Source organism: Acomys minous, assembly GCF_964271855.1.
Source record: "Acomys minous genome assembly, chromosome: 2".
In the NCBI taxonomy this organism is placed as follows: Eukaryota; Metazoa; Chordata; class Mammalia; order Rodentia; family Muridae; genus Acomys; species Acomys minous.
In genome coordinates this window covers 25,305,507-25,318,163 of record NC_140484.1, presented here as the reverse complement: position 1 = coordinate 25,318,163, position 12,657 = coordinate 25,305,507, and the positions used below count along the sequence as shown (strand labels likewise).

The following is a 12,657-nucleotide window of genomic DNA, read 5'->3' as shown; positions in this document are numbered from 1 at the left end:
CAGGGGCTTTGAAGTTTCAGATGCTCAAGCCAGGCCCAGTGTCTCTCAGAACCTGATGCCTGTGCATCCAGACGTAGAACATTCAGTTACTCTCCAGCACCATGTCTGCCTGCATGCCGCCATGTCTGCCTGTATGCCACCATGTTCCCCCATCAGGATGGTGATGATGGCCTAACCCTCTGAACTGTGAGCCAGTCCCCGTCAAATGCTTTCCTTTTTAAAAGTTGCTATGGTGGTGGTGTGTCTTCAAAGATCATGGTGAGTTATTTGGGTCATCAGGTACTATGTGCTAAGTTCTATGTGCAGAACATTCTAGAAACACTTAATATATTACTGGCAAATAGAAAATCTAACTAAGACAATACCTGATACTAAATAAAATGTTAGATGAGTGAACAAATAAGTGAATATCCATTCTGGCTATTTGTTTCTTGGGGAAACCTACTTGACTGTACATGTAGGCAGATGTATTGGCATATTTATATGCACAACTGAATTGTCTGGGTCATCAGGAACTATGCGGTAAGTTCTATGTGCAGACTTGAGCACATTCTAGAAATGTTTAATCTGTCACTGGCAAATTGAATTTGCTTCTTTGTCAATTCTGGAGAAAATTGAAAATTCTAAGCAAAATACTACAAGTTATTTGAGCCCCCTCAGACCAGCTCAGGAAGTAGAAATGCTACCCACCAGAGCATGAGATGAAGCAAGTGATGACGGAGATTCAAGAAATAAAATGCTTCATTTTTCACTGACAGCTAGCCAATGTGACACTAAAGCAGATGAGGACAGCCGCGGAAGGAGGCATCCAATTCCGTCTTCCAGGATTCAGTTTTAAAGAGATGGATTTACTTGTGATTTTCCTGAGGTGGCCTGTCAATCTGTTCAGAAAGGTTAATTTGGTAGAAAACAGCCTCAAATTGCTTTCAAGGGTGTGCCTTAATTGTGTTACTTTTCAGTGAAATGTTTCTGTCAATCAGAAAATGTGTTTAGAATTAACCTGCTTGCAAAGCGGAGGTCAAGGAAGCTGAGCTCTCTAGCCACACGGACTGTAGGAATCTGTTTCTTGCACCAGGGAAGGTGCTCCTTGCGGAGGTGTGGAGCATGGGTGTGGAGCGTGGGTATTCTGGTAGCTTTCTTGAGCAACACTGATGTGTTTTATTTTAGGTGAAATCTTGGTGTAGTGAAAAAAGGAAGAAGTTGTGAATTCTCAACTTGTTCTTACATTCTTTATTTTAAAGGTTCATGACCTTAAGTAACATACATCTCTTTTATTTTGGTTTCCCTGACAAGAGCACTTCAGGCCCAGGTGGGGTGCCATCAAAAGGTTACTGATCTCTAGCACTGTGTGTCCACAAAGTAGGCCATCAGGTCTGTTTCTGAGACTCTCCGACGGGGGGCGTCTTCTGTGGCTTCAGAGGTGTTCTTAAAATCAGAGACGCTCTTTGTTTTCAGGAGAACTATTTGTAGTCTCGAGAGCATCTAAGGTGTACCTCAAATACAGAGTCTTAGAGTGTGGCCTGTCAGGGAAGTTCTGGAAAGAAGCATGAGAACAGAGTAAAAGGGTTCCCTCTCTGCTGTCCTCTAGCTGAGGTGGGCACATTTTGCAGTGGCCATGTTGATATTCCTATTGAAAAGACTTCACCCCTGGGAGATAACGAGAAGCAGGGAGTTATTTTTGAAAAGATGAAGTTAGAGGCTGATAGAAGATTGGAAAGATTTCTATCTGAGGGCAGGGAAGATACAGAAACAGATGTTAGTGTGTTTGTGTAAGAAACACATACTTAGGGCCTTGTTTGTCGTAGACACTAGATATAACTGTACAGTCAGATAAGCCTGGATTTCTATGGATCACAGCCTATATCTGGAGAACAGAAGGTGATTTAATAGTCAGTCAATCATATTACACATGGTGCCATAGGAAGTGCGGGTTACTATGGAAACACACAGGAAGAATATTTAACTTTGGATTAGGGATATTGGGAAGTTTTCTCAATTGTGAGATTTTCCCCCCATTTTAATATGGAAACATGTAGGCTTTGAACTTTTTTCAAACCTACTTTATTTGGGGTTCTTAATGCTTACACATTCCTTCCAACCTGCCTACCCTAGATAGGAGAGAAAGAGGCTAATAGGAACAAGAAAGAGAAATCTTTTTTAGACTCAGTTCCTCAGTGGAGTGATTCCACTGGCGTAGTTGGCAGGAATTTAATAGACCAGTTAAACAGTAAACCAGCAATTCAGTGAAGGTGACTGTAACTACAGTGGTTGGAACTTGGAGGAGCAGCCGGAACCCAGAGCAGCTGGGACCCAGAGCCTGGAAGCATTCGCTGTAGGGATTGTCTCTAGGAGCAGCTTGAAGTGGACTGATGAACAGCCAAGACCAAAAAAGCCCCACCTCTTGTTTTGGGCTCATATATATATCTTCTCTCAGAGTTCTTACTAGGGTGTTATCAGTTGGCAAAAACCATGCCCCTGCAAGATAGTACCTCTTCTAGTGGACAAACATCACCTGTTCTCTCACAAGTCTGTTTTCAGTGGAAAAAAATACTGCACACCCTCACACACAAGTTTGTTTCACATCCCACACTTGGGATCAAAACAAAGACATGTTTGCATTTACTATAGAAACATTTTATTTTTTTCTTTTTTACAGTTTAATTTACTTATCCAGATTGTTATCACTTCGCTTGTATCTTCCCATTCCCAGCTCCTCCCTCTGCCACCCTACTCTAGACTTCTGACAGAAGGGGACCTCTTTCCCCACCATATGACCACAGCCTATCAGGCCTCCTCATCCCCTACCTCTGTGTGCCTTCTGGGCCTCTCCACCATGGGGAGGTGATAAAATCAGGGGCACCACAATTCATGTCATAGGCAGTCCCCACTCTCCCCATAACTGTGGAGAATGAGTTGTGAATTAGCTATATTGAACAGGGAGTCTAGGTTAACTGCATGCATTTACAGCATACTAGTCCTTGGTTGGTGCAGCTGTTTGTGCAGGTGCCCCTGGGTCCAGATCTGCTGGCCTTGATGGTCTCCTTAAATCTATCTATCTATCTATCTATCTATCTATCTATCTATCTATCTATGGGAAAAGTGGAATGAGATGTTTAACATAGGGTGACCTTGTGTCCTCATGGAGGTGACAGCCTACCAGGAATATGGATTCATCTAAATGGAGATCAGTGTGACAGGCAATTGAGAGTATGTCAGAGTGATGGGACTACAGAAGTTATAGTCTTTTAAAAAGATCAAATTTGTTCTTTTGACAATTATATACATGTGTGTAATGCATTCTGATTGACCTGACCCCACTTTTTCATCTGCTTTCCTCCCATGTATACTTCCCCGCTTCCCTACTAGTGTCCCCAAGTCATGTCTTTTTGTTGTTTGAATCCCTCTGGGATTGACTAGGAACATCTGTGTGGCCTCAGCATTGGACCTATCCTGTGGAGTCTGGTGAGTCCGTCAGCAGATACACGACTGAAAACGGTGGTTCCTCCTTTCCCAGAGTTCATCAGCTGTCTGTAATGTGCCCGCTCCCCACCCATGAGCTCTCTGGAGAAGGTGAAGTCAGAGGTTGATAGAAGATCGGAAAGACTTCTGTCTGAGAGCAAGAGTATTACGCAAATAGATTTAAGGTACAGAAATAGATGCTAAGAGGGCCTGGCAGGCCCAGGTCGAGTAATCAAGGGTGCTATGAGTTCATGGTTACAGTGTGTCTAGAAGTTACATTGTTGGATGCCTCTTTCAGCTAGGAGAGAAATTTTGTCTTTAATCTAAATGCTGTGGGCACCACTGGGCAATTCTAAGTAGAGAAGTGGCCTGGTCATATTCAAGTAGGGTCTTTTAGAAAGATAATTCCAGCTATCGAGTGGAGAGAGGACTAGAAGTGGCAGGTCTAGAGGTAGAGAAGGTTGAGGGACCTACAGAGGGTTTGGCAATTTAGGTGAAAGAGACTGTGTCCTGGATTGGGATGAGGGAGGTGAGCTAGAGAGGAACAGAAAAGTGAACCCAAGAGCCCTCCAGGGAAGAGATTAGATAGAATTCACAGAATCCTATGTGGAAAGCAGGGAAGACAAGGGGTTCAAGATGGCACCCAAAGCCTCTGGCATGGCTACATTTGCGTCATGGTAATTCATTCCTTTTATTTCATGAATAAAATTCAGATTGACAAAGATGCTGGCTGTACCTGTGAAGCATGTGTAACCCCATTTCTGAAAAGGAAATTCCATAACTTACCCTGGCCATTAGGAACTCCAACCATAGACCTCCCACCTGGAGTTACTTTGGCCTATTATAAGGTCTCTTTCTGGGGTGAATAGTGTGTGTGTGTGTGTGTGTGTGTGTGTGTGTGTGTGTGTGTGTGTGTGTGTGTGTGTGTGTGTGACTGTGCATTGATTCTTTTCAGGAAGCCATACAACATTATGACATTTCACACAAGTACATAATATATTTTGATCATACTGCCATTGCCATTTCTTGTTTCCCTCATATTCCCATTGATCTTTTTCCTTTTCCTAACTCATCTTCCTTCTATTTCATGCTTTTTAAATGGTGACTCAAAGAATTTCTGCATGAACATCTTGCCAGTGTATAAAGCATTGAAGAAAACAGCTCTCTTAACTATTGATTGCCAACTGAGCCTTAGAGAGTACTTGGACCTCATGAGCTCATCCTATGACAGGATGCTGACAAGCCCAATCTTGTGCAGGTCTTCTACATGCAATCACAGCTTCCCTTGAGTTCAATAGTATAACAGCCATGGTATATTCAGGAAACAGAAAGTGGGTATAGTTCTTACAAAGATCTGGAAGCCAAGAAGCCAGTGAGGAGAGAGTCGGAAAGACTGTACAAAGATGAGCACAGATGAGAAATGGAGTCTTGCTGATGCTGCTCCTGTTGTCCATCCAGCCTCTTTCAGACTTACCTACATTGATGCTACTGCATTCCATGAGTGAGCTTTGGGTGGTATCTGAAACTTGTAATCAGGGGTCTGAGTATCACACATACCGAACAAGTTTCCTGGCAAAACAGAGGCCCTTGTATAAGTGAAAGCCCTGAAGCTGCTTCTCTTTTCATTCTTGGCTTGGGTGTACCATTTTTATAGATGCTTTTCAGAGGTGGTATCCAATTATTAAGATATTCTTTCACCATTACTTACAGGGCATCCTTTTTTCTTTTGGCCAGTATCAGAGAAAAAAGCTTAGTGATAATGGTACCCAGTTACCTTCAGACTCAGAGCTGCCTTGACATGGTATTGTGTCAAGTACAGCATCTCATGTCTGATGGAGACAATCCTTCTGAGAAACCTGACACGAATCGGGAACACTAAGAACATTTTATAACTTGCGGAGGGCAGTGTTTTCCTACAAATAATGCTCATAAATGTCTTAAATTTTCCACAAACCCAGATTTGGCATGAATTACAGAGTGTTTGGGGGTTTTCATCACACACTACTCTCTGAGTTTAGTAACTGAGTGAATGTATCATATACCAAATTCTCGCTTGTTTAAAGACATAAAGAGCAATGTTTTCATTCTCAGATCTTGAAGCTTCTAAATGAGGGGAGCCTTCTCAATATTCTAGGCATATTTGGGCTGAGTCTACATAGAAAAAAATAAAGAAGTTAAGAAAACTGACTCATCAAAGCATGATAAAGAGACATAGAGCTTACTACTTAGAGCTTAAGAGACCTGTTTTTGGAACTAAAGACAGTAAGCTAAAGCGTAGTCCTGTCCTTGTGCAGCCCAGTGACCCTAAACATCTCTCTTCCCCTCCCATTATTTTTAAATTAAAAAAAGCAGAATGCTTCTATAAAATGGCTTGAAATCACACCTACTTCAGGAGGTTTTGTGGAGATTAAATGAAGGGTGACCTGGTATAACAATGGGACAGGAGAAATCTCATCGGATAATAGGGTCATGATACTTGCATTTACTACCTCAATAAAGCTGGCTGTGTCAGGGGATAGCAGGAAAGCATGGTCTCCTGTTAGTTTAACTTCTTCTGGAATGCAACACAATAAAGCATACTCACAGGAGCCAAGTCTGATTGGCTTTTAAGTGATGATGTTGAAGGAACTTGACATGGGCCTTACAGTTGTTATAGAGAAAAAAGCAACTATAAAAAAAATCATTCCTTTATTTTCTGAGGATGATTCAGACAACCACCTTGTACATTTTCACATAAGATGACCACTGTGACCAAGCATATTTTACATAAGATGACACCATGGCTAGCATGTTTTCAGATAAGGTCATCTATCCTCAAAATGCTTACACAATTCAAGAAGGACTCATTCCCATCCACGGAGCCTTTACACTTTTCCTTGAGTTATTCACAACTAACAAACACTGACTAGTCCAATAATCTGAATAAAATTTTAATTGACCCAGGTGGTGGTGGTGCGCACCTTTAATCCCAGCAATTGGGAGGCAGAGGTAGTCAGATCTCTATGAGTTCAAGGCCAGTGTGGTCTACAGAGTGAGTTCCAGGATAGCCAGAGCTACACAGAGAAGCCCTGTCTCAAAGAGCGGCAACAACAACAACCCCTTAATTGGCTGATTGGTCTTTGAGACAGGGTTATTAAAACCAAAAACAACGTTGTTTTGGATATGGCTTAGTAATACCGTAGTTGCCGGACACACACAAAGCCCTGAATCTGATCATAAGCATGACAAAAACCCTAAACAAAAGCACAAACAAAATATATACAATATCCAGCAGAAACTGTATTGTTCCTGGTGCTAAAGCCAGCAAAGCAGGCCTGTACCAAATCCCGCCATCAGCCCTCCATGCTCTGGTATAAATATTGACCACATTGATTATTATTCCAATCACGCATAGCATAAACTGAGTATGGTCCTATCAGAGCACTGGGAAGGTGGCATGAACAATTTGGAAATTATAGGCAACAGAGAGTTGTTGAAGATACTTGTGTTGCCTGTTTGCTTTCCTTCTGTCATATAATTGTTCATAATATGACATACACATATAATCATCATGTAAATGTTTCTTTTTTGTTTGTGGTGCCAGAGATCAAAACCAATGATTTATGCATATATCTTGCTATTGACTTACACCCATAGCCCTCATTTGATACTTATTATCCCAGTTTTGTAGATCACATTAGATGGTAAATGCTCAATAACCTAATTTTCCAGATTTGCTGCAACTAGCCCACCTGGTAAGCGTCAGATGAGAAGGGAGTGTGTAAGGCTCACTGCTGTGGAATCTTGTGTATCAGCTAACAAAAGATGTCCATTCTTTTGAAGTTTAACTTGTAGAAGAGTACCAGAAGTCAAGGTTGCTTGTAATGTTCTGAGCAGACTGAAAAGGATATAGTTGCACACCTGATAGGACAAAGGCATCTCTGCGCATTTAGCCTTCTTGGATATTAACTCTGGGTATGTCCTTTCTCTGCCTATAAAATCCCTTTCAGGATGGAGCTTTAAAGGTGACAATCCCTCCAGTTTCCCAAGGTGCAAGTCCTTCAGTAAAGCTTATTTTTCTTTCCACCGAGTCTCAGTTTCCAAACATTGGCTTTTGACTGGTGAGGAGCCAAAACTCAGGTCCAGCAATGTATGTGGACTAACTAATACATGCGGTGCTAGGAACACTGGGAATAGAGATCCAGGAAAAGGCCAGCTCATCTGAACTGAAAAAAACTTAAGAGTGACCACTCCTCAAACAAGGGCCAAGGATATGATAGTTCCTACATGGACCTTTGTCATTTAAAGATAGAATTCTAAGATTTATATATATAAAAAGAAGTCCTGTGAGTCTTGTCCCAGAATATTTTAGCCCACACAATATAGATTCTCGCTAAATTTTCATTAGTTCCCAGTGGCTTTAGAACGTGAAGGAAGTGATTTTGGAGGTAGGCATATCAAAATCATTTGAGGATTTTTGTTATTCTATAAATTCTGGCAGTTTAGCCAGGCAGCGTGGTGCACGCCTGCAATCCCAGCGCTCAAGGAGTCAGCAACAAGTACATTTGTGAATTCAAGGCTGGCACAGTCTACAAATCGAGTCCAGGACAGAAAAGGCTATACAGAAACCCTGTCTCAAGAAAAAAAAAAGTTCTTGTATTTTTCAACAAACCCATGAAAAATAATGAGGGCAGGAAGCTGAAGGGGTAGCTCAGCCGTTAAAAGCACTGGCTGCTCTTCTAGAGGACCTGGGTTCAGTTCTCAGCACCCACAGGGCAGCTAACAACCACCTGTAACTGCAGTTCCAGGGGATCTGATGCCATCTTATGACCCCTGTGGATAATGTATTCATGTATCTGGTACATAGACATACATGCATACAAGTCATCCATGCACGTAAAATTAAAATAAGCACTTAAAAAAGCAGTCTTCCAGCTTAAAAAAAAAAGTCCAGTCCGATTCAGTGGTAAACTTTCTTAGATCTTTAAAGACTTAACAACACTTACCAAAAACTATTCTATAAAACAAGAGGAACATTATCAAACTCTTTTTATAAAGATGGAACTATTCTGGTACCAAAACCAGATGAAGAAGGAAGAAAAAAGGTACATACCAAGCTCTCTGGTGATCAGAGATGTAAAGGTTCTCAAAATATTACAAAGTAATGCAAGAAAACATGAAAAAGATTATTCATTATGGTCAAGTTGAATTTATTCTGGAGATGAAAGGATGGCTCAAAACATGCAATTCAATAGATGTATTACGTGATATACATGGGCTCAAGAACAGAAATTACATCTGTCATAGGTGCAGAAAAAGGTTTCTGCACACTCCAATACCCCTTCATGTATGTTCTGAAGACACTCAAAATGGAAACAACACATCTCTACATAATGAGGGCTCCTTATGACAAACCTTTACCAATATAATATTAAATAAAAATAAAAAAACTTCCACTAACACCAGTAACTAGACAAGAATACCCTTTCTCTATTATTACTCAATAGAGATATTTTAGTCTTAGCTAGAGCGATAAGATAAAAAAAAATTGGGTACTGGCACAGCCATATCCACTGGAAACAGTGAAAGTCATGAAGCCAGCACAACTGTTTGACACAGTTCCAGCAAAGTTGAGTCAAAGGCTGCAATCACTTATTATATCTCTCACTTTTAGGTTTTGGTATCTGTGTGTTGCTTTCTTGGGGAATTGCTGCATTGTGGTTCATTTTAATTTTTTTCCCAAGAAAATTATGTTTGAGTCTCCCCCACCTCCATTCGTCCCCTACCTCCCTGCCAGAGTTCTAAACATAAATTTATCTGGCCATTGTTTAGAAATCTTCCTATCCCTGGAGATCATTCAGCACAGATAAGCACATAGCTAGAAATTTCTCTATGAGGCCGTTACTCCAGGAATCTTCTTGGGGTATCTGCCCCTAAGCAAATGGAAACAGTATAATTGGTGCAGGGTAAATCGAGACAATTAACAAACTCTGACTGGCCAGGAAACTAGGTTACAGGCCTCTTTCTACAATAAGCTTAAAGCTCTCTGAAAATGTAGTTTAAAGATAGGGGGTTGTACAAGGTACACGCCTGGAGGTACAGAACTTAGTTGATAAAATAGATTGACTAAAATAATCTTTCCTTACTTTATAGGCCAGATGATGAAATATATAGTAATGGGAGGTAGGTATTAGTATTTGCTATTTCTATAAAGACTGCTTCAGATATTTTCTGTTTGTCTGGAGTGCTTTAAAACTGCAAGCCAAGCTAAAAATAGGCTGTCGTTTAATAAACGTGTTTGCTTTGGAGAAGACATTCTTTGGATTCTCTAAATTGGACTCATAAGGCTGATAATAAAAACAAGATCTGTTCTATTTGTATTTTCTAATTGTGACTGAACTTGTAACCCTGAACATGTACTGAAAATTCAAACACATATTCTGTACTTCGTGGGTAATTATTAGTCTGCCTTTATTCTGTGAAACCTGTATAAATAAAGAATCAATCTGATTGCTAGTCTGTCAGAGTTGCAAGGTTTTCCTGTCCACCTCCCCTGACTCCCTCCCTCCCTTTGTGAACTCCTTATCTCCTATGCAGACTGCCCTGTCAACAACGGCTGAGGGAAGGCCCTGGCATACATCTCTGGCACATGTAGATGAACAGGATAGAATAGAGCACACAGGTAAAAGTCTACACAACTACAACAACTTGATTTTTCTTTTAAAAAACAAAGATGTCAAAAATGCACATTGAAGAAAATATAAAATCTTTTAAAAATGGGCTGGGAAAACAGAATTTCAATTTGTAGACGAATGAAACTATGTCCTTATCTCTTACCCTGTTCCCAAACTAACCAGATCAAGACGCTTTGCATACGACTCAAAGCTCTGAAACTACTATATAGAAAAGTAGGAAGTGCACTTCAAGATGTAGGCATAGATGAGCACTTTGTGAACTAGATTCCAGTGACTCAGGAAATGAAGACACTAGTTAACACATTTAAAACTCCCAAACAGTAAAGAAGACTGTTAATCAGATGAAGAGGCACCCTACAGAATGCAAGCAATTCTTTACTTACTTACACACCTGACAGAGGGTTAGTACCAGAATGTACAATAAACTCAAGAAACAAAACATTATGAAGAGAAACTGTCCAATAAAAAAAAAGGGGGCTTTGGTTGGAGGGATCCAAGAAGGCAGCACGTAACACACACCTTGTTTGATCAGCAGGATAGCAGTGATCATTCAACAATCTAAGGCCTGATCTGAGAACCACAAAACACCAACACTGGTGACCCACAGGTGAGAGGGATCCAAATTTTGTGGAGCACAGTTGTGTCTGGCCTCTGGCTACCAGGCAAAACTACAACAAAGTCCCCAGTGCCCACAGAAGTGGGCTCACAGCCTCCAAAGGCTAGTGCCACACACCTGGCTGGCAGGCAGTTCTTGAACTCCCTAGTTCTAGCTTGAGTCTGCAAATTCATCAGTGTCCGTGGGCTCTAGCACTAGGCAGACCCCACAGTTGGAATCACAAGCAGATCTGATCTCAGGTCTCCAGAAAAAAACACAGAGAGAGCTCCTTGATTCCTTAGTAGCTGTGGCACGCCCGAGGGACCCCAAATACCTGTCTGGCATGCAGCTCTTGAACTCCCTGTGGCACAGAACTAGGTTGAAACTGCAAAATCTCCAGTGTATGTGGGTTCTAGCACCAAGCCGACTCCATAGTCAAAAACACTAGTGGTTCTGACCTCAGGTCACCCAGCACATCCACAGAAAGTTCTGAGGTCCAAGCAGGCACTGGGCATACACTTCAACCAGAGACATCACAATGGGAAGAGGTCATTGTAAGAACCCAAGCAACAATCTCCAGGACAGTTTGATACCACCAGAAACTGAAACCGGCAGTCCCACCACCACAACAAGCCCTGGAGATACTATCTCAGCTGACACACTAGAGAAGGATTTCAAATCTAACATTATGAAAATGATAGTGGCCTTAAACGAGGAAAATAAATCCCTCAAACTAGAACTGGAATACACAAAGAAAGAATTGAAAAAAATCACTTGAAGAAACTATAATCAAACAGGAGAAAGAAATGAAGAAAAGGTTTCAAGGTCTAAAACAGGAAATACAATCTATGAAGAAAACAAATCTGAGATAATCCTGGAAATGGAAACCCGAGAGAAGAGGACAGGATCTACAGACACAAGCATGACCAACAGAATCCAAGAGATGGAACAAAGAATATCAGAAATAGAAGATATGACTGAAGACATGGATACAGCAGTCAAAGAAAGTGCTAAATCTAAAAAGCTCCTGACACAGAATATCCAAGCAATATGGGACACTACAGAAAGACCAAACCTAAGAATCATAGGGACAGAAGAAAAAGAAGACTCCCAACTGCAAGGCCCAGAAAATATTTTGAACAAAATCATGGAAGAAAATGTTCCTAACCTAAAGAAAGAAATGTCCATAAATATACAAGATGCCTACAGAACTCCAAATAGAATGGACTAGAAAAGAAAATCCTCCTACCACATAATAATCAAGACACTAAACATACAGAACAAAGAGAGAATATTAAAAGCTGCAAGAGAAAAAGGCCAAGTCACATAGCATGGCAAACCTATCAGAATTACATCTGACTTCTCAATGGAGACTATGAAAGCCAGAAGGACCTGGACAGATGTCATGCAGAGACTAAGAGACCACAGATGCCAACCCAGACTACTATACCCAGCAAAGCTTTCAATCACCATAGATAGAGAAAACAAAATATTCTATAACAAAACCAAGTTCATGCAGCACCTAACCCCAAATCCAGCTCTACAGAAGACACTAGAAGGAAGACTCCAACCCAAGAAGGGTAATTTTGCACAGGTGAACAAATGAAATGAATAACCCCCCCCCACACACTCTACCACCACCAACATCAAAATAATAGGAACCATTAACTATTGGTCATTAATATCACTCAACATCAATGGCTTCAACTTCCCAGAAAAAAGACACAGGCTGACAGAATGAATGTGAAAGCAGGATCCGTCATTCTGCTGCATACAAGAAAACACACCTCAGCAATAAAGATAGACATTACCTTAGAGTAAAGGTTTGGAAAACTGTATTCTAAGCACATGGACCCAAGAAACAAGCTGGAGCAGCCATTCTAGTATCTGACAAAACAGACTTTCAACCAAAATGAATCAAAAGAGATG

The 12,657-nt window shown here is 41.0% G+C and overlaps 1 long non-coding RNA gene across 2 annotated transcripts in view; it reads right to left on the bottom strand.

The window, feature by feature from the left end:
- Positions 1-11,196, bottom strand: part of LOC311591898 — a 28,372-nt gene extending 17,176 nt beyond the window's left edge. For both annotated transcript variants that reach the window (XR_014777249.1, XR_014777250.1), the window contains exon 1: positions 11,063-11,196. This is a non-coding gene — a long non-coding RNA (uncharacterized lncRNA). The remainder of the gene's footprint in view (positions 1-11,062) is intronic.
- Positions 11,197-12,657: the final 1,461 nt, after the last annotated feature.